Here is a 23,571-nt window from a genome sequence, read left to right as displayed (position 1 = left end):
GAGTTGTTGAGCCCTGGAAGGACAGAGCCAGCGGGGGGACAAAGGCACCATTTCTCTCTCCCATCCCCCAGCCAAAATTCCAAAGGGAACCAGTTCCCATCACTGAATTTCCTTGCACCGCACAAATACCCAATGCTTTGCTCCTGTGATTCCATCCCTCCCACGGGTCTGCCTCCCTCCTGGTGCAGCAGGGCCCCTCCCACAGCGGACCAGCGAAGGCAAAGCAAGCTGAGTCTGCCCCTCCTGCCCCTGTGCACCTTGCGGATCCATCCCTGCTGATACGTCATTGGTCAGATCCTACAGAAGGAGCACCACAAGCCTGGCAGTGTGCAAGCAGCCCAGACAGGGGCCACACTAGTCCAAAGTGAGCCATACCCCTGGGAGAGGGGAAGGTAAGGTACACACCAGTCTGACTGTGGCCCAGTGGTGGGCTAGGGGCAGACATCTAGTCTGAGTGTGGCCCCGCCCACCAACACAAGTTTTTCCAGACACCACAAGGGAAGTGCCCTGCAGTTTGGAGCTACCGCAGGGCCTAGTCAAAATAACAAAATGGAAGAATTCTCCTCAAAAGAAACTCCAGAAGTAGCCACAGCTAACAAATTAAACCGATTTAAGCAATATAACAGAAAAAGAATTTAGAATAATAGTCATAAAATTAATCGCTGGTGTTGAAAAAAGCATAGAGGACAGCAGAGAATCTATTGCTACAGAGATCAAGGGACTAAAAAATAGTCACGAGGAATTAAAAAATGCTATAAATGAGGTGCAAAATAAAATGGGGGCGGCCATAGAACAGATTGAAGAGGCAGAGGAGAGAATAGGTGAATTACAAGATAAAATTACGGAAAAAGAGGAAGCTGAGAAAAAGAGAAAGCTGAGAAAAAGAGATAAAAAAAAATCCAGAGGTATGAGGGGAGAATTAGAGAACTAAGTGATGCAATCAAAAGGAACAATATCTGTATCATAGGAATTCCACAAGAAGAAGACAGAGAGAAATGGGCTGAAGGTGTACTTGAACAAATCATAGCTGAGACCTTCGCTGATCTGGGGAAGGAAACAGAAATCCAAGAGGTACAGAGAACGCCCTTCGGTGTAACTTGAATCGATCTTCTGCAGGACATATCACAGTGAAACTGACAAAAAAACAAGGATAAAGAGAATTCTGAAAGCAGCTAGGGATAAACAGGCCCTAACATACTAAGGTAGATAAAAAGGGCAGTAGCAGACCTATCTACTGAAACTTGGCAGGCCAGAAAGGAATGGCAGGAAAACTTCAATGTGATGAACAGAAAAAATATGCACCCGAGAATCCTTTATCCAGCAAGTCTGTCATTTAGAATAGAAGGAGAGATAAAGGTCTTCCCAAACAAACAAAAAATGAAGGAATTCATCACCACTAAACCAGCCTTACAAGAGATCCTAAGGGGGATTCTGTGAGTGAAATGTTACAAGGACCACAAAGGACCAGAGACATCACTACAAGCATGAAACCTACAGACATCACAATGACTCTAAACCCATATCTTTCCGTAACACTGAACGTAAATGGACTAAATGCTCCAAACGAAAAGACATAGGGTATCAAAATGGATAAAAAAACAAGACCCACCTATTTGCTGTCTACAAGAGACTCCTTTTAGACCTGAGGACACCTTTAGATTGAAAGTGAAGGGATGGAGAACCATCTATCATGCTACTGGAAGTCAAAAGAAAGCTGGAGTAGCCATACTTATATCAGACAAACTAGACTTTACATTAAAAGCTGTAACAAGAGGGGCGCCTGGGTGGCGCAGTCGGTTAAGCGTCTGACTTCAGCCAGGTCACGATCTTGCGGTCTGTGAGTTCGAGCCCCGCGTCAGGCTCTGGGCTGATGGCTCGGAACCTGGAGCCTGCTTCCGATTCTGTGTCTCTCTCTCTCTCTGCCCCTCCCCCGTTCATGCTCTGTCTCTCTCTGTCCCAAAAATGAATAAAAAAAAAGTTGAAAAAAAAAAAAAAAAAAAAAAGCTGTAACAAGAGATGAAGAAGGGCATTATAAATAATCACAGGGTCTATCCATCAGGAAGAGCTAACAATTATAAATGTCTATGCGCCGAATACGGGAGCCCACAAATATATAAAACAATTAATCACAAACATAAGCAACCTTATTGATAAGAATGTGGTAATTGCAGGGGACTTTAACACTCCACTTACAACAATGGATAGACCATCTAGACACAGGATCAATAAAGAAACAAGGGCCCTGAATGATACATTGGATCAGATGGACTTGACAGACATATTTAGAACTCTGTATGCCAAAGCAACAGAATATACTTTCTTCTTGAGTGCACATGGAACATTCTCCAAGATATATCACATACTTGGTCACAAAACAGCCCTTCATAAGTATACAAGAATTGAGATCCTACCATGCACACTTTCAGACCACAATGCTATGAAGCTTGAAATCAACCACAGGAAAAAGTATGGAAAACCTCCAAAAGCATGGAGGTTAAAAAACACCCTACTAAAGAATGAATGGGTCAACCAGGCAATTAGAAAAGAAATTGAAAAATATATGGAAAGAAATGAAAATGAAAATACAACAGTCCAAAACCTTTGGGATGTAACGAAGGCAGCCCTGAGAGGAAAATACATTGCAGTCCAGGCCTATCTCAAGACAAAGAAAAATCCCAAATACAGAATCTAACAGCACACCTAAAGGAAATAGAAGCAGAACAAGAAAGATACCCCAAACCCAGCAGAAGAAGAGAAATAATAAAGATCAGAGCAGAAATAAACAATATAGAATCTAAAAGAACTGTAGAGCAGATCAATGAAACCAAGAGTTGGCTTTTTGAAAAAATAAACAAAATTGATAAACCTCTAGGCAGGCTTCTCAAAAGGAAAAGGGAGATGACCCAAATTGATAAAATCATGAATGAAAATGGAATTATTACAACCAATCCCTCAGAAATACAAGCAATTATCAGGGAATACTATAAAAAATTATATGCCAATAAACTGGACAACCTGGAAGAAATGGACAAATTCCTAAGCACCCACGCACTTCCTAAACTCAAACAGGAAGAAATAGAAAACTTGAACACACCCATAACCAGTGAAGAAATTAAATCAGTTATCAAAAATCTCCCAACAAATAAGAGTCCAGGACCAGATGGCTTCCCAGGGGAACTCTACCAGACATTTAAAGCAGAGATAATACCTATCCTTCTCAAGCTGTTCCAAAAAATAGGAAGGGAAGGAAAACTTCCAGACTCATTCTATGAATCCAGCATTCCTTTGATTCCCAAACCAGACAGAGACCCAGCAAAAAAAGAGAACTACAGGCCAATGTCCCTGATGAATATAGATGCAAAAATTCTCAATAAAATACTAGCAAATCGAATTCAACAGCATATAAAAAGAATTATTCACCAGGATCAAGTGGGATTCATTCCTGGGCTGCAGGGCTGGTTCAACATTCGCAAATCAATGTGATACATCACATTAATAAAAGAAAAGATAAGAACCATATGACCCTGTCAATCGATGCAAAAAAAGCATTTGACAAAATTCAGCATCCTTTCTTAATAAAAACCCTCAAGAGAGTCGGGATAGAAGGAACATACTTAAACATCATAAAAGCCATTTACAAAAAAGCCCACAGCTAATATCATCCTCAATGGGGAAAAACTGAGAGCTTTTTCCCTGAGATCAGGAACACGATAGGGATATCCACTTTCACCGCTGTGGTTGAACATAGTGTTGGAAGTGCTAGCTAGCATCAGCAGACAACAAAAGGAAATCAAAGGCATCAAAATTGGCAAAGATGAAGTCAAGCTTTCAATTTTTGCAGATGACATGATATTATACATGGAAAACCCGACAGACTCCACCAAAAGTCTACTAGAACTGATACATGAATTCAGCAAAGTCGCAGGATACAAAATCAATATAGAGAAATCAATTGCATTCTTATACACTAATAATGAAGCAACAGAAAGACAAATAAAGAAACTGATCCCATTCACAATTGCATCAAGAAGCATAAAATACCTGGGAATAAACCTAACCAAAGATGCATAAGATCTCTATGCTGAAAACTATAGAAAGCTTATGAAGGAAATTGAAGAAGATATAAAGAAATGGAAAAACATTCCGTGCTCACGGATTGGAAGAATAAATACTGTTAAAATGTCAATACTATCCAAAGCAATCTACACATTCAATGCAATTCCAATCAAAATTGCACTAGCATTCTTCTCGAAACTAGAACAAGCAATCCTAAAATCTGTATGGAACCACAAAAGGCCCTGAATAGCCAAAGGAATTTTGAAGAAGAAGACCAAAGCAGGAGGCATCACAATCCCAGACTTAAACCTCTACTACAAAGCTGTCATCATCACGACAGCATGGTATTGGCACAAAAACAGACACATAGACCAATGGAATAGAATACAAATCCCAGAATTGACCCACAAACGTATGGCCAACTAATCTTTGACAAAGCAGGAAAGACTATCCAATGGAAAACAGACAGTCTCTTTAACAAATGGTGCTGGGAGAACTGGACAGCAACATGCAGAAGATTGAAACTAGACCACTTACTCGCACCATTCACAAAAATAAACTCAAAATGGATAAAGGACCTGAATATAAGACAGGAAACCATCGAAACCCTAGAGGAGAAAGCAGGAAAAGACCTCTTTGACCTCAGCCGCAGCAATTTCTTACTTGACACATCCCCAAAGGCAAGGGAATTAAAAGCAAAAATGAACTACTGGGACCTCATGAAGATAAAAAGCTTCTGCACTCCAAAGGAAACAATCAACAAAACTAAAAGCCAAACAACAGAATGGGAAAAGATATTTACAAATGACATAACAGACAAAGGGCTAGTATCCAAAATCTATAAAGAGCTCACCAAACTCCACACCCGAAAAATAAATAATCTAGTGAAGAAATGGGCAGAAGACATGAATAGACACTTCTCTAAAGAAGTAACCCAGATGGCCAACAAGCACATGAAAAGATGCTCAACGTCGCTCCTCATCAGGGAAATACAAATCAAAACGACACTCAGATAGCACCTCATGCCAGTCAGAACGGCTAAAATGAACAAATCAGGAGACTATAGATGCTGGGGAGGATGTGGAGAAACGGGAAGCCTCTTGCACTGTTGGTGGGAATGAAAACTGGTGCAGCCACTCTGGAAAACAGTGTGGAGGTTCCTCAAAAAATCAAAAATAGACCTACCCTATGACCCAGCAATAGCACTGCTAGGAATTTACCCAAGGGATACAGGAGTGCTGATGCATAGGGGCACTTGTACCCCAATGTTTATAGCAGCACTTTCTCTCTCTTTTTTTTTTTAATGTTCATTTATTTATTTGTTTTCAATATATGAAGTTTATTGTCAAATTGGTTTCCATACAACACCCAGTGCTCATCCCAAAAGGTGCCCTCTTCAATACCCATCACCCACCCACCCCTCCCTCCCACCCCCCATCAACCCTCAGTTTGTTCTCAGTTTTTAAGAGTCTCTTATGCTTTGGTTCTCTTACACTCTAACCTCTTTTTTTTTTTTTCCTTCCCCTCCCCCATGGGTTTCTGTTAAGTTTCTCAGGATCCACATAAGAGTGAAACCATATGGTATCTGTCTTTCTCTGTATGGCTTATTTCACTTAGCATCACACTCTCCAGTTCCATCCACATTGCTACAAAAGGCCATATTTCATTCTTTCTCATTGCCACGTAGTACTCCATTGTATATATAAACCACAATTTCTTTATCCATTCATCAGTTGATGGACATTTAGGCTCTTTCCATAATTTGGCTATTGTTGAGAGTCCTGCTATAAACATTGGGGTACAAGTGCCCCTATGCATCAGTACTCCTGTATCCCTTGGGTAAATTCCTAGCAGTGCTATTGCTGGGTCATAGGGTAGGTCTATTTTTGATTTTCTGAGGAACCTCCACACTGTTTTCCAGAGTGGCTGCACCAGTTTGCATTCCAAACAGTGCAAGAGGGTTCCCGTTTCTCCACATCCTTTCCAGCATCTATAGTCTCCTGATTTGTTCATTTTGGCCACTCTGACTGGCATGAGGTGATATCTGAGTGTCGTTTTGATTTGTATTTCCCTGATGAGGAGCGACGTTGAGCATCTTTTCATGTGCCTGTTGGCCATCCGGATGTCTTCTTTAGAGAAGTGTCTATTCATGTTTTCTGCCCACGTCTTCACTGGGTTATTTGTTTTTCGGGTGTGGAGTTTGGTGAGCTCTTTATAGATTTTGGATACTAGCCCTTTGTCTGATATGTCATTTGCAAATATCTTTTCCCATTCCGTTGGTTGCCTTTTAGTTTTGTTGGTGGTTTCCTTTGCTGAGCAGAAGCTTTTTATCTTCATGAGGTCCCAGTAGTTCATTTTTGCTTTTAATTCCCTTGCCTTTGGGGATGTGTCAAGTAAGAGATTGCTACGGCTGAGGTCAGAGAGGTCTTTTCCTGCTTTCTCCTCTAGGGTTTCGATGGTTTCCTGTCTCACATTCAGGTCCTTTATCCATTTTGAGTTTATTTTTGTGAATGGTGTGAGAAAGTGGTCTAGTTTCAATCTTCTGCATGTTGCTGTCCAGTTCTCCCAGCACCATTTGTTAAAGAGACTGTCTTTTTTCCATTAGATATTCTCTCCTGCTTTGTCAAAGATTAGTTGGCCATATGTTTGTGGGTCTAGTTCTGGGGTTTCTATTCTATTCCATTGGTCTATGTGTCTGTTTTTGTGCCAATACCATGCTGTCGTGATGATGACAGCTTTGTAGTAGAGGTTTAAGTCTGGGATTGTGATGCCTCCTGCTTTGGTCTTCTTCTTCAAAATTCCTTTGGCTATTCAGGGCCTTTTGTGGTTCCATACAGATTTTAGGATTGCTTGTTCTAGTTTCGAGAAGAATGCTAGTGCAATTTTGATTGGGATTGCATTGAATGTGTAGATAGCTTTGGGTAGTATTGACATTTTGACAATATTTATTCTTCCAATCCATGTGCACGGAATGTTTTTCCATTTCTTTATACCTTCTTCAATTTCCTTCATAAGCTTTCTATAGTTTTCAGCATACAGATCTTGTACATCTTTGGTTAGATTTATCCCTAGGTATTTTATGCTTCTTGGTGCAATTGTGAATTGGATCAGTTTCTTTATTTGTCTTTCTGTTGATTCATTATTAGTGTATAAGAATGCAACTGATTTCTGTACATTGATTTTGTATCCTATAGCAGCACTTTCAACGATAGCCAAATTATGCAAAGAGGCTAAATGTCCATCAACTGATGAATGGATAAAGAAATTGTGGTTTATATACACAATGGAGTACTACGTGGCAATGAGAAAGAATGAAATATGGCCTTTTTTAGCAATGTGGATGGAACTGGAAAGTGGTATGCTAAGTGAAATAAGTCATACAGAGAAAGACAGATACCATATGTTTTCACTCTTATGTGGATCCTAAGAAACTTACCAGAAGACCATGGGGGAGCGGATGGAAAAAGAAAAAAAGTTTAGAGAGGGAGGGAACCAAAACGTAACAGACTCTTAAAAACTGAGAACAAACTGAGGGTTCATGGGGGGTGGGAGGGAGGGAAGGGTGGGTTATGGGTATTGAGGAGGGCACCTGTTGGGATGAGCACTGGGTGTTGTATGGAAACCAATTTGACAATAAATTTCATATTAAAAATTGAAAAAAGAAATTGAATCAATAATAAATGAGTTTATAAGACAGAAAGCATCAGATCTAAACAGTTTATTAGTGAAGTCTATCAAATATTTAAAGAATAAATTATATCAATTCTCCACAATCTCTTTCGGAGGATAGGAACAGAAGGAATACTTCCTACTTCATTATATGAGCAATACCCTAATACCAAAAACAAGATAAATACGTTATTAAAAAACTAAAGGCCAGTATCTCTTATGAAGAGAGTTGCAAAAATCCTCAACAAAATGTTAGCAAATTGATTCCAAGAAAGTATAAAAAGTATTACAGAACACAACCAATTGGGATTTATCTTAGGCATGAAAGCTGGTTCCCTATTAGAAAACCAATTAACATAGACATTACATAAACACTGTAAAAGTGAAAAATCATATGATCATCAGATGCAGAAAAGCATTTGAGAAAAGCCAACATCATTCATCATAAAAAATCTCAATAAAATAGAGGGGAACTTTCACAGCTTGACAAAGATGTCTATGAAAAACCTAAAATCATACTTAATGGTGAGAAACTTAATCCTTCTCACTAAAATCAGATGCAAGGCAAATATGTCCCTTCTTACCACTTGTTTCAACATTGTACCTCAAGTTCTTGCTAATGCAATAAGGCAAGAAAAGGAAATAAAAGGTACATGGATTGGGAAAGAAGGCATGTAACTGTTTTTCACCACAGGAGACATAATTGTCTATTTAGAAAAACCAAAGGAATCAACAAAGAAACTGGAACTAATAAGTGAATATAACAAGTTTTAGGATGTAAGTGTAATATACAAAAGTCAATTGCTCTCCTATATACCAACAACAAACAAATAGAATTTGAAATTAAAAACAGCACATCCACAAATGAAATACTTAGGTATACAGCTAACAAAATTTATACCAAGATTTATATGAAGAAAACTAAAAACTGATGAATGAAATCAAAGATGACTAAATAAATAGAAATGTTCCATGTTGGGTCAGGAAGACTCAATATTGTGAAGATATCACTTCTTCCTAAATCTATAAGCTCTATAAATCCCAATCCCAATACCAGCAAGTTATTTTATGGACATCAACAGATTCTTAAGTTTTATAATGAAGCAAAAGGCCCAAATGGCCAACTCTATGTTGAAAAACAACAAAATTGGAGAACTCATACTACCCAACTTCAAAAGCTATGGTAAAAAAAAATCTGTATAAAGCTGTGGTGGTCAAGATTGTGTGGTATAGGCAAAAGAATAAACAAATAAATCAATAAAACAAAATAGATATCCCCAAAACAGACCCCCATAAATACAGTCAATTGATCTGTAAGAAAGGAACAAAGGCAACATAATGGAACAAAGAGAGGCTCTTCAAATAATGGTGCTGGAATAAGTAGACATCCACAAGCAAACAAAAAATAATCTAGAGCTAGACCTTACACCCTTTAAAAAAATTAACTTAAAAATGGATTATAAATCTAAATATAAAAGCTAAACCACAAAATTCCTAGAAAACAACATGGGAGAAAGTCTAGATGACCCTAGGTATAGTGCTGCCTTTTTATTTTTTATTTTTAATGTTTATTTATTTTGAGAGAGAGAGACAACAGGGGAGAAGCAGAGAGAGGGAGACAGAGGATCCCAAGCAGGCTCCACATTGTCAGCGTGGAGCCTGATGCAGGGCTTGAATTCATGAACAGTGAGTCATGATCTGAGTGGAAACCGAGTCGGTCGCTTAACTGACTGAGCTACTCAGGCACCCCATTGACGCCTTTTTAGATACAACACCAAAGAAATCATTCATGAAATAAATAATTGATAATCTGGACTTGAATACAATTTACAACTTCTGCTCTGTTAAAGACACTACCAAGAGAATGAGAACACAAGCCACAGATTGGGAGAAAATATTTGCAAAAGACACATCTGATAGAGCACTGCTAATCCGAATTGTATAAAGAACACTTAAAACTCAATAATAAGAAAACAACCAATCCAGGGGCGCCTGGGTGACTCAGTCAGTTGAGGGTCCCACTCTTGATTTTGGCTCAGGTATTGATCCCAGGATCATGGGACTGAGCCCTGCATCGGGCTCTGAATGGATTGTGGGGTCTACTTAAGATTCTCATTCTCTCTCCCCCTCTGCCCCTTGGCCACTCTCTCTCTCTCTCTCTCTCTCTCTCTCTCTCTCTCTCCTAAATTAAAGTTAATTAATAAAAAAAATAGAATTAAAAAAATAAAAACCAATTCAATTTTTTAAATGGACCAAAACCTTAACAAACATTGTATGTTTACAATGCATACTTACAATTCTATAATTTTGGGGATTCTAGCCCAGAATACTTATAACCCATACCTTCCTTTCTATATCCAAATACAAATATTTCCATTTGGATTTCCCATTAAACACTATGTTCCACAGTTTGTAAGCCCTTCTCAATTGTTTTTCCCTATGACACAACTGATTTTTCCTACTCTTGGTCTAGAAACATATTTTTGCTACTATGGCTTCTTAATCACCCATATCATTCTGACACCAAGTCCTGATATTTTTCACATCAGTTCTTTGGTCATGAAGATTTTGTGAATCTTGTGAATCATGTCTGACATTCAAACCTTCCTTAATCTTCCCACCCTATCCTCATGTGCCTCTGTATATATACTCTACTGTTTGACAGGAACATTAGATTCCAGTTGAGCTTGGTTTTGCTCATTTCCAAGTGAAACAGTTTTCTATGAATCTTTCTTCAGTCCCATTTCAAACCTTTCCTCCCTGGTGAAGCCTTTGACTTCTTTCTCTTAAATCAAATTGCACTTAGAGTCAAGACCAGAGTTATTAATTTTCCTTTGTTTTATGTGATCTTCCCCCAACCTCTACTTACTATCCAGGTCTACCACCCTTTATTTGCAATACAAAAATCCCACAAACTCTGAAACCAGTTGTTTTTGTTTAACTCATTTGTCAAAATTCAGAAATGATATGAGGTTATCTGCCTTATTCATCCCACTTTATGTGAATATGTGTATGTCTTATGCAAAAATATTAATGTGCTGATGATGAGATTTTGCCCTAAACTGTGCTGGGGCCATTACATAAATAAGGTATCTTTTTTTTTTTAAGTTTTCATTTAAATTCCAGTTAATATAAAATGTAGTATTAGTTTCAGGTGTACAATATAGTGATTCAACACCTCCATACAACACTCATTGCTCATCACAACAAATGCCCTCCTTAATCTCCATCACCTATTTAACCCATCCCCCTATGCACCTCCCCTCTGGTAACCATCAGTTTGTTCTCTATAATTAAGACTCAGAAAAAGACATATGCCATATATTTTTATTCATTTGTGGAATTTAAGAAACAAATGAGCAAAGGGAAAAATACACAGAGAGAGGCAAATCAAGATTAAGGTACCTGATTTAAACAGTATTTCTTTTTTTAAAACCCAAATTAGGATATCTAAAACGTTTCTTCATATAAGGAATTAAGGACCTGTATAACTTTTTTTTTAATGTTTATTTATTTTTGAGAGAGACAGACAGAATGTGAGTGGGGGGCAGAGAGAGAGGGAGACACGGAATCCGAAGCAGGCTCCAGGCTCCAAGTGGTCAGCACAAAGCCTGACCCGGGGCTCAAACTCATAAACCGTGAGATCATGACCTGAGCCGAAGTCAGAAGGTCAACCGACTGAGCCACCCAGGCGCCCCGAACCTGTATAACTTCTTTAAACTCAGAAACTGAGAACCAACTGAGGGTTGATTGGCGGTGGGAGATGGGTACTGAGGAGGGCACCGTTTGGGATGAGCACTGGGTGTTGTATGCAAACCAATTTGACAATAAATTTCATATTTAAACAAACAAACAAACTCAGAAACACACGTATGTTGTCTTCCACACAAAATGCTGTGGTTTCATAAGAAGGACTGGGCATTTGGAGGGATTGCTAGGATATGAAAATCAAGATCATAACCATTTATAAGGTCAGGGTATTTTGTGTACAAACTTCAATTCTGAACCCAGTTTATGTACCCAATGTTGTTAGCCCTTTGCTTCATCTTCAAACCAATTTCTAGTTTGTGTTGCCTTACTTTGAAGATGTATCTTTGAAAGCCACTTTTGGAAAAAAGACTATAGAGAAAGATTTCTAATCTGAAAGAGCTGTAACAGTCATAATCAAATGTTTCCAGTGGCTTTTTCTGGATATGTTTAGCTTACCTATAAATAACTCAAATATCAGATATCATTTCAAAACAGTTAAATGTCAATGAAATGATCACAATTTTGGAGATGGTGAATTGGTATAACACTGTGCTTAAAAACAAAATCTTAATGGACTTAATAAAATTAAGGTATGTGTAATAAAAAAACAATGACAATTAGAGATTAAGAAGGCCTCACATTTAATAAGCAAATACAATTTTAATTAGTTTACCATAAATTCCAAAGGCAAAGAACAATTTAACTCTCTATGTCTATATATTATCAAACATAATATATATATATGTGCATATAAATATATAAACATTTATAAGAGGACAAATTTGTGAATAAAAAAGTTAAGACACTACGGAGAAATCAGATAAGGAGGACTAATATTGCAAATAACTTAATTAAAAATCCTTAAAAATGAGGCTTTTGACAAATATTCACTAAAATAAAACAATTCAGATCATATGCCAAATGTAAGTTTAAATGATTTATTATACATGCTAAGTTAGCAATAATGAGTACTATGAAACTGATTTCTATTTACTGTTCCTTTCCTACTAGAAATATGTTAGAAGCCCCCTTTCCATAGTTTCAAAAAGATATTTATTTGTAAATTAAGTTTGCCTAAATACAAGTGCATATTGAAAGGGTTTTTCCAACCTGTATCTTGTAGTCATCTAAAGGTTTAAGGCTTTCATGATTTTACATACTCTTTGGAATGATTGAGCCCCTACCTTCAGGCAGTGGTTGCTAGGGAAGAAAAATGATGTAGGTGGCCTTAATTTATTTCACATATACCATCCTTGAAACCCAAGGTAAAGTGGTTTTAGTTCTGGCACAATACCTACCTACCAAAGCATATGCTACCAAAGTGCCTGCACAGCAACCTCCTCAGCAATTGGTGTGTGAAAGTGAGTTCCACCTGGTTTTCTTTTTCCTCTTATGGTACTTTCAAAGCAAAAGCCTCCATTCTCGCTTTGCCCTGTTTTCTCTTCCCATTTTTTCTAATACTTAATTCTTTCTGTTGCTAAGTATCCTCAACAAAAATGATTCACAGTTCATGTAAATAGAACTCAATATTCTCACAGCAGGGGGACAAAAGGTTTTGAGACTAAATTCAAGTGTATTAGAATTTTCCATTAGAGTAACTTTCTACTAGGTAGGAGAAGCTTGAAAACTGAAGTCGATTTTCTTTTTTCAAGAGACTCCTAAATATGTTAATATACAAATAACACTGTTTTCTTTAATTTGCCTAGGCTCTACATACTGTGTGCAAACTTAACCAAAAAGTTAAGGTTCAGAAGATGAAAAAAATTTTACTTTAGGGCATAGATTTTTCTATTCAAATTCTCATTTCTCAAAACGTTCACTCTTTAAAGTACTGCATAGGGATAGTTTACCTATCAGAAATGTCTTGATCTTCCAAAGAACTCAGTTAAAGGACTATATTTTTTAAGTTACACAACATTACACACATGCATAAAAAGCACAAAAAATAAATGACAGACACCCATGGAATCATTAACTAAATTTAACAAATGTTAACATGCTGCCTTCTCCGCTTTAGATCTTACTTTTAAGCACATGAAACAGAAACAGTTGAAGCTCTTATTCTATAGCCAAGTCCCTCCCACTTCTCCCAGAAGTAACTAGTAACCTGAAATTGGTGTAAAGAATTCTTCATAATGTTTTCAAGCTTTTATCACATACATATGAAGAACAGTTGTTTTTACATCTTGAAATTTTGTATAAATGGCATCACGCTATATATATGTATCCTTTTACAGCTTGACTTTTTTTTAACTAACATTATTTTTTAAATTCATCCATGTTGATATATGTGAATCTAATTGGTTTTAACACCTATATAATATTCCAATCATTTGACAATGCCACAATTCACTCATTTGTCTGCCTAAATATGGATATTTAGGTTAACAAATTTTTAAATTTTGGACTAATTTTAGACTTACACAGAAGTTAAAAAGAGTTCAGTTTCCATATATCCCTCATCTAGCTTTCTCTAATGTTAACATCTTATTATCTGAGATTAAATGATCAGAATCAAGAAATTAACATTAGTACAATACTATTAACTAAAGAATGTATTAGAATTTCATCTGTTTTTACTCATGTCATTCTGTTCCAGTATCCTAACCAGCATACTTCCTTGTTATATTTAGTTTGTAATTAGGGAGGTCTTAGTTTATTTTACCCTCACTCCTGGTTTTTTATGACCTTGACAGTTTTAAAGAATATTAACCAGTTATTTTATCACAATTTTAGTTTACCTAGTATTTTCTTAAAACTGGACTGAGGTTATGTACATTTGGCAACAGGTTATGCATTTTTGGCAAAAATGTGATAGAAATAATGTTGTGACTTTCTTAGTTCATCATAGCAGGGGGATGGTGACAATGTCTTCTTACAGGTGGTGATAACCCTGGTCACTTAGTTATAGTGGTTCCTACTGGGGTTCTCCTGTATAATGTTACTATCTTTCCCTCTGTAGTTAATAAATATATTAAGGGGAATGCTTTAAGACTATATAGATTGTTTCTCTTCATGTTTTCACCCGATAATTTTAGCATTTATCAGTAAATCTTCCATATAATAATTATTACTGTAGCTCTTGCCTAAAGGTGATTTTATATTTCCCTGTTCACTTTTATTATTTAGAATTCTACTGTAATAAATGTTTTATGTAACATTATTGCAATGAACATCTTAGTATGCTTCTAGGAAAGAGTTTCCTAACCATTGTGACAACATAGAAATGTTATTTGTACAACACACTGAAGTAACTGGACAAGACTCTTGACAGCCAGAAGTTACTATCCTGGGAGGTGACACAAAGAGCTTTAGGATGAAGGATTCAGTTCTTCAGCCTATCTTAACCAGTTTGTGGTGTCCTAGTAGGAAAGTTCTGACCTAAGGTACATATCTGAAAGTTGAATCGCTGAAAGTTGAAGTGCTAAGTGCACTTTCAACTTTACTAGATGTTGTCAAAATGCCCTCCACAGTTTAAAAAAACCTATGACCAGGGCACCAGGGTGGTTCATTGGTTAAGCATCCAGCTCTTGACTCTGGTTCAGGTAATGATCTCACGGTTCGGGGGTTCAAGCCCAGCACTGGGGTCTCCATTGGCAGTACAGGGCCTGCTTGGGATTCTCTCTCTGCCCCTCCCCCACTCACATGCTCTGTCTCCCTCTCTCAAAATAAATAAACTTAATAAACACATAAATAATACCCCTTAAAAAGGGGAGAGAGGTGCCTGGGTGGCTCAGTTGGTTAAACATCTGACTGCAGCTCAGGTCATGATCTCATGGCTTGTGAGTTTTAGACCCCATCAGGCTTTGTGCTGACAGCTCACAGCCTGGAGCCTGCTTAGGATTCTGTCTCCCTATCTTTCTGCCGCTCCCCTGCTTGCACTGTCTCTCGCTCTCTCTTTCTCTCTCTCAAAAAAAAAAAAAAAAAAAAAAAAAAAAAAAGTTAAAAAATTTAAGAACAGGGGCGCCTGGGTGGCTCAGTCCGTTAAGCGTCCGACTTTGGCTCAGGTCATGATCTCACGGTCTGGGAGTTCGAGCCCCGCGCCGGGCTCTGTGCTGACCGCTCAGAGCCTGGAGCCTGTTTCAGATTCTGTGTCTCCCTCTCTCTCTGCCCCTCCCCTGTTCATGCTCTGTCTCTCTCTGTCTCAAAAATAAATAAACGTTAAACAAAATTTTTTTTTTAAATTTAAGAACAAAACAAACAAACAAAAAAACTTGTGACCAAGTTCTGACCAATAAGATTAAGCTAAAGTCACTGGGTCAGGTGTCTAGATACTTTTTTTATTTTTTTTCAACGTGTTTTTTTTTTTAATTTATTTTTGGGACAGAGAGAGACAGAGCATGAACGGGGGAGGGGCAGAGAGAGAGGGAGACACAGAATCAGAAACAGGCTCCAGGCTCTGAGCCATCAGCCCAGAGCCTGACGCGGGGCTCGAACTCACGGACCGCGAGATCGTGACCTGGCTGAAGTCGGACGCTTAACCGACTGCGCCACCCAGGCGCCCCTAGATACTTTTTTTAAAGCCCATTCTTCTTTCCCAATTCTTATCTACTAGTGTATACATGATACCTGGAAGAATAGCACCTTTTGTACAATTATTTGGATAAATGTCCAAATGCTAAAGATGGCAGAATAGGAGAAAAAGTAGGTCTATATCCTTATTGACATTGATCAGCTACTGTTAAAGCCCAGGACTTCCAACCTCCAAAACTGTTGGTTGGTGCATGAAATAAAATTTGTACCTGTTGAAACCATCTTTGTTGTGTTTTCTATTACTTATTGCCAAATGTAACTTAAATTATACATTATCCATGACTCATTTCACATTCTCATTTCTCCACCTTTCTTCTTTCTCCTCTCTCCCCCCTGACAGCTGGAGTTGGTTTGCAACTTAGAATCTTAAAACTTCCCTGCCCACTCAATCAAAAGTAGTATATTTGTCATTCTTTATCAGATCATGCCATTTGAATTTGCTACATTGAATCTTATCTTTTATCTATTTTAGTAAGCTTTTGCCAACTTTCCCATCTAAAATTCAATTTCTGCAAGGCAGGGACCTTGTCTATCTTCATCGTTCTGTATCCCTACTGTCTAAAACAGTAATTTCTACATGATAGCAACTCAATCAATTTGTTGAATGGTTAAATGACCTAAAAACATTTTTTTTAATGGGAAAAAAAGTAAGATTGGCCTAGAATTTTATTTTCCTCTGTCAAATTTTATAAAATTATACCAACTTCATGCATTCCTCAGAGGGTGAAAACTGGTTCTCAGAAGCAAAAAAATCTTAGATATTACAATAGGGTGTGGCCATGGAATGCTCAACTCTACCTTGACAGAACTCATTCCCTAATTTTTACATTAGAGAAAACTTAGTTTTTCCCCCTCTTGAGGGCAATAACAACAAAAAGGTTAAGAAACACCATAATAGGTCTATTCTATTTTTCCCTTTCTTAAGTTAGTTTTAGTAACTGTATTAGTTTTCTAGGGCTTCGACAGCAACATGTCAGAGACTGGCAGGCTTAAACAATTTAGTTTCTCATAGTTATGGAGGCCATAAACCAAGAGCAGGGTATCAGCTGGTTTGGATTCTTCTAAGGCCTCTCTCCTTGACTTATAGGTGGGCCACCCTCTTGCTGCTTTGTCTCACATGGTTGTCCCTCTGATCACACATGTCCCTGTGTATGGTGTCTCTTTGTATGTTCAAATTTCCTCCTCTTTTTTTTTTAATTTTTTTTAACGTTTATTCATTTTTGTGAGACAGAGAGAGACAGAGCATGAGCGGGGAAGGGGCAGAGAGATGGAGACACAGAATCCGAAGCAGGTTCCAGGCTCTGAGCTGTCAGCACAAAGCCCGACACAGGGCTTGAACTCACGAACTGCGAAATCATGATCTGAGCAGAAGTTGGACGCTCAACAGACTGAGCCACCTAGGTGCCCCTCCAATTTCCTCTTCTTATAAAGACACCAGTCAGATTGTATTAGGGCTCATTCTGTGGGCCAGATTTAAACTTTCTTCTTTTGAGGCCTTATCTCCAAATACATCTGCAACAATCCTATTTCCGTATAAGACCACATTTTGAGATACTGGGGGTTAGGGTTTTAACATATGAATTTGGGGAGGGGTCGCAAATCAGCTTATAAAAGTAACCTATGGTTTTCCTAGAACACGTTCCATTTGGGATAATTTGGGTATTTATTGGCAAATAATTTCTTATGGTATATTCTCTCTCTTTAAATGTCTACTTACTTGTTGGGGCACCTGGGTGGCTCAGTTGGTTAAGTGTCTGACTCTTGCTTTTGGCTCAAGTCATAATCTCACCATCCTGGGATCAAGCCCCATTACTGGTTCTGCACTGAGTATGGAGCCAGCTTGGGATTCTGTCTCTTCCCCTCTCTCTTCCCCTCACCCCCCCATTGCATGCATGTACTGTCTTTCTCTCAAACATTTAAAAAAAAATTCTGCTTATTTGTAGTTATACTCTCCTTTTCATTCCTAATATTACTCATCTCCTTGAGTATTCCTTTTCTGCTTGGCAAATTTTTAACAGATTGGTTTAAGTTATTAACCTTAAAAAAATACAGTTTGTGGTTTTGCTGAAAATCTCTATTCCAACTTCATATTTTATACCATTATTTCTATCTTTGTCACTTGCTTCCTTCTACTTTGTTTACTACAGTATTCTTTTTCTGAATTTAAAAGCAGGATACTTAACTTGCTAGCTTTTCATCATAACTCTTTACTAATATGTGTGTTCAAAGCTAAAAATTGCTTTGAATATTTAGTGGGCATCTTTACCTATTGACTTCTAAATGTAATGTGGTCAGAGAATATATCTACTTATTCTTTGGTATTCATTTGGTCTTTGTAGAGTTTTGTTGAGAATAACTGTGCTATTCAAATAATCTATGTCATAACTTTTATTTTTTATCTCCTTTATCACTTTCTAAGTAAATGTGTTAAAAATCTCCTTCCTACCTGTTCTCTTAAATTTTTGCTTTATATATTTTGAGGATATACTATTAGGTTTATACAGTACTATTGTATCCTTTAATCATTAAGTAATGCCAATCTTTATACCTTTACCTTAGATACACAGAGTAAAATAGACTGCTGTAAAAAGAAAACCCCCAAATACAATGGCATTTTAAGATATAATTGATTTCTTGTACAATATTGTATGTCCATGTGTGATATAGTTTTGGTTACTTCTTTGTTTTAATGTTGTCTTATCTCAATTTTGACGTGCTGGTTGGAGACTGGTCACTTCCAGTTCCTGTATAAGATAGAGGATTAAGTACTGATTAATAAGTTCATATCCTAACCACTTCTCTTATTGGGTTCTTACACTTTGTGCATTATACACCCACCCTAATTACATCAGGACTAGATACCATAAAAGTAGAGACAGACCCTACAGCTCCAGAAGTATTCAAATTAGCCAGTACACAGAAAGACTACAAAACCTACTAAATTCCACCCTGCTTGCTATACATATGCTGTCCCCAATAGTTGCAGCTTGTTACCCTGTCCTCAGCTATAACCCCCAGTGTGGCACTACATAGGGGCTTTCTCTCATTCAGAGCTGTAAACAAGAGTTGTGCCTTTCATCTGAGCATCACTATGTTGTTTCCAGCCATCAAAAACATTTTTTCCCCATTAAAAAAAACCTTTAAATTTTATAAAACACAGGTTAATGGGGCAGCTTAGTTCCACAATGTCATTTAGAGATCCAGATTTCCTCTATCATTTGTTTTATAATTCCCTAGGAGTTTTCTGGGTGGGGGAAGAGGGGAGGCAGGAGGGGAGAATTTATTTTTATCTACTTTGTGCAAGACAAAGTTTTGCACATGTTTTCCTCAATTTACATGATCAGTCGCCACTTCTTCAAATATTGCCTTTCCCCAATTCTCTCTACTCTTTATTCTTATGAAGCATAATTTGGACATTCTCATTCAATCCTCAATTACTCTTAAACCTTCTTTCATATTTTCTATCTTTTCACTTCTCTGTTCTCCCAGTACATATCTTCTAGTTCATAGATTCTATCTTTAGCAATGTCTAATCTACTCTTTAACATGTCCACTAACCTTTTAGTTATTCATAATTTTTATTTCTAATAATCACTTTTGGTTCTTTTTCATACACTATTTTAGACTCTTTATTTTGTCTCTAGAATATTAATATTTAACAATTTAAATATTTTTATTTTAGAGTTTCTTTCAAATATTTCTATTATCTAAAATTCATAGAGTGCAAGCTCTCCTATTTGCTGTACCTGGTTGTTTTGAATCATTTCTTCATGTAATTTGTAATCATTTGTAATTATTATTTGTATTATTTAACTCATTTCAGTGGATATGTACCTAAAAAGCAATTTTATCTTGTTTCAGACCCCATATCAGCACATGGCACAATCTACAGTCCTAGACAACAGTACCTTCCTATTCTCTGGGCCAGTGAGCAGAGGTTTTTTTGTTCTCCTTCCAGAGAAGACAGTTCTTTTCATGCATAGAATTCATATGTGACATCTCATCTTGAATTCGCCCAAGCCAGCATCTCTTGTTCCAGTGTAACTTTTTAAAAACTCAAGCCCCGGGCCCATAGGATCTATGATACAGTGGGAAGCCTGGGTGGCTCAGTCAGTTAAGGGTCCAGCTCTTGATTTCAGTTCAGGTCGTGGTCTCATGATTTGTGAGCTTGAGCCCTGTGTCAGGCTCTGCAATGACAGCATGGAGCCTGCTTGGGGTTTCTGTCTCCCTCTCTCTCTGTCCCTTCCTTGTGTGCACATGTACTTTTTTTCTCTCTCTCAATATAAATAAACATTAAAAAAAAAATCTATGTACAATGATCACAAAAATGGACTCAATCCTCCACCCTTCTTATCTAGACCCTTTGAAATATGATCTTATAGTTCCTTCCAATAAGAGGTCAGACACATGATTTACTATGCCACCAGAATGTGGCAGAAGTGAGGGTGTACCAATTCTGAGCCTAGGTCAAGAAGCCTAACATGCATCTACTCTTTCAGATCTCTTACTTTGCCTTGAGAATAATCCTAACTCCTTTCTGGGGGATGAAAGACCATGTGGAGCACAGATCGCTTACATCAGTCAATGCCATCTTAAATCAGCTATCTACCTGTCAACTAGCCACAACCTACATGAGTGAGCTCAGCCAAGACCAGCTGAGCCTGGTCACAGCCAGCAGAATTGGCCAGCCAGTTATGGGAAAAAGTTGTAGATAAGACACTAAATTTGGGAGTGCTTTGTTAAGAAATTATAATAGTTAAGTGACACAATATATCTGAATCTATTAGGTTTCTGAGCTTACCCCTATCATCAGATCAAATGCTAATTTACTAATTTTGCCTGCATTTCTGGCATCTAGGGATTTTCTTTATTTCATTTGTGCTTGGTTACTTAGTTTTTGAAAATACATTTTGTTATAGTTTATCTAATCATATGTATTTTTGGAGTGAGAGAGGCTAAAAAATCAGCTTAGTCAGTTGTATTGTGACATTTACAGAAACATGACCAAATATCTCTTCTGATAGGTACCCTATCTTTCTGGTTGCCCCCAGAATTTACAAGTGAAACTTCTAGTTTTTCCTAGAGTAATCTATGTTCTTTCCCAAGTTTGGTGATTTCTAAATATTATTGCCTCTCCCTACTATATTCTTATTCCACTGCTTCACCCACCTATAATTCCTACACTGCCTTCAGATATCAACCTGGATGAGAAACTTCCTAGAAAAGAAAAACCTCCCTGATTTCCCAAGGTTGGATGTGTATCTTAGTCACCATTTTATCCCAATACCTACCACAGGTAATACATGAAAGGTCCACAAGAAATATTTGTTGAAAAAAATTGGCATATATTTAACATATCTATAAACACCAACAGAAAAGCCAATTACCTTTTCAATGCTTTGGCATTACTGAAGAAAAAGCCCTCCTTACCCTTAAACAGTGATCATTTGTGTGCATAAACATCAGGAATATTAAAATTAATAAATTAGTCTTTTCTCAACTGAAATGCACCCTTCTTTCTTCCCAAAATATTAAAATAATTTGTCTTTGATGAGGACTTAATCCTCTGTTATGCTGTTATAGGTGACAAGTGCAGGTGCATTCAACTGTACAGAACTTTCATCCAGGAATTTCAGAAAACAAAATTTTTGTCATCCTAACAAAAATTCTACTGGAAAGAAATCAGAACCCTTTTCCAGATTCAGGATACAGTACCCAAATAATATACCATTAAATACCAAATAATATAACTTGATCTAAAATTCCCATAAAAGGCCTTTACAAATTTTTAAGTGAGCCAAATAGAATTTTGAAATAGTAAAAAGAAAAATACTAAAGTCTCAAGATTTCCCAGTAAGGCATCCCAGGACATTAAATAACAATAAAGTAATTTCAGAACTGAAAGACAATACCCTCAAAGAGTATAATTCACAAATCAAGCATTTACATCCTAACTTTAGCACCTCATCTTATTATCAGCACTTCATTACCATAGTAGTTGAGAACACGCAACTAATAGTAAGGAAATCAAAATGCACTGATGCTGCAAAGAAATGGCTAAGAAACAATTAAAAAGAGGTAAGTCATTGAAAAGGTTTTTTTGTCACACTATAGGTTACTAAGGACTCTTTTCTTTTAATTCTTAATAAAAAATATAGGAAGAATATATATCCTAAATGCTGCTTAATTACGTGGAAAGAGAATGGTTCAAAATTTCAATAACTTGCCTTCCTCTTACAGTAATTTGGAATAATTCTGAAAATTCAATTTTATGCTATGATTCAAGAATGATTATTCAGAATTTGCTTTGTAGCTCACCATGATATATTTTAGTTTGGCCAATGCAAGTGAATTCTAGTTCACAAGAAGTCATTTTATTGTACAAATAGAAATAATTGTCACAAATGATATTTTCCCAGGAAACAAGAAATTCCTTATATCTGAATCTAAAGTAAACGTCATACCACATAACAGATTAAAAACTTTTAGACAAGTAATTCAGCCATTCACTAAACTATCAGCGTTTCCTGATGAAAGAGAAGACTCTGACTATATGTGTATTTAACTTGTCTATAATGGTAAAGGTTACAACTCTTTACTTATTAAGTGTAAACATATTTGAAAAAATGATTATGAACAATTACTAATACTATATTTTTTTCCTATAACATGTCATATATAAAGTAAATCCATATTAACCAATGACCATTTTATATGGTTAATTTGTATAAATTTCTGCAATGAGAGAAGTGGCTATTCCATCTTACTATGTCTCATGAAATTACCAATACTTTTTCATCTATTTGTTTTATTTCAGTAATAACATTTGGGAATACATCTTTTGGCAACACTATTCTTTAATTAAGAAATCTATACCAACATACTGTAGTCCTAATTTTTTTAAGTTCCCCAAATTATAACATTATCTTGAAATGAGAAGCTATTGTAATAACAATTAAAAATCCATTTTAATCCTATTGAACATTGTTTAAATTTCCCCATCTCTCTTATCTCCTACAAACAGTACACACACACTGAAATAAAATTCAATTTCTAAATTTCAAAGCATGTATAGGAAACTAGGAACAAATTTTTATGTTTGGGAAATATTTTTATTTGGCTAACAAAAACAGAATATAATTGTTATTTTTAAATATTTGGAGACTGGATTGGGAAAGAGCTCAAGAGATCAGCTACACCAACCATATCTTTTTAGGTGTGTCCACGTCTAGCATCTATTCTACATAATTTAAAATGATGTAAGCACTACAAGGTGCTATTTTTCTAACAGTAACAAACCTGAATCCTCGCCCATGTCTGATAATTCCTTAGATTAGAGCACTCCAACCTAGATGTAATATTATAAAAAATATCTGTACTATGGATGATGACAATTTGTGTTTAATTCTTTCTATAATACGTCATAACCAAAATATCATAACACTATAATACAGTCTGAATTATGTGTACAAGTATCACCACAAGAAAAGGACAAATTTCCATTTGAGATATGAGAAAGGTTTCAGGAATGTGAACATTTCAAGAGACAGAATATGGGGCTGG

At 36.8% G+C, this 23,571-nt stretch overlaps 1 protein-coding gene across 6 annotated transcripts in view; it reads right to left on the bottom strand.

Moving 5' to 3' along the window:
- PHKB (phosphorylase kinase regulatory subunit beta) overlaps nt 1-23,571 on the bottom strand; it is a 265,144-nt gene that overhangs the window by 147,168 nt on the left and 94,405 nt on the right. The window lies entirely within an intron of this gene.

Source organism: Panthera onca, chromosome E2, assembly GCF_046562875.1.
Source record: "Panthera onca isolate mPanOnc1 chromosome E2, mPanOnc1 haplotype 2, whole genome shotgun sequence".
Classification (NCBI taxonomy): Eukaryota; Metazoa; Chordata; class Mammalia; order Carnivora; family Felidae; genus Panthera; species Panthera onca.
Note: the sequence above shows the minus strand (reverse complement) of the source record. Positions and strands in the feature narration are given on the sequence as shown.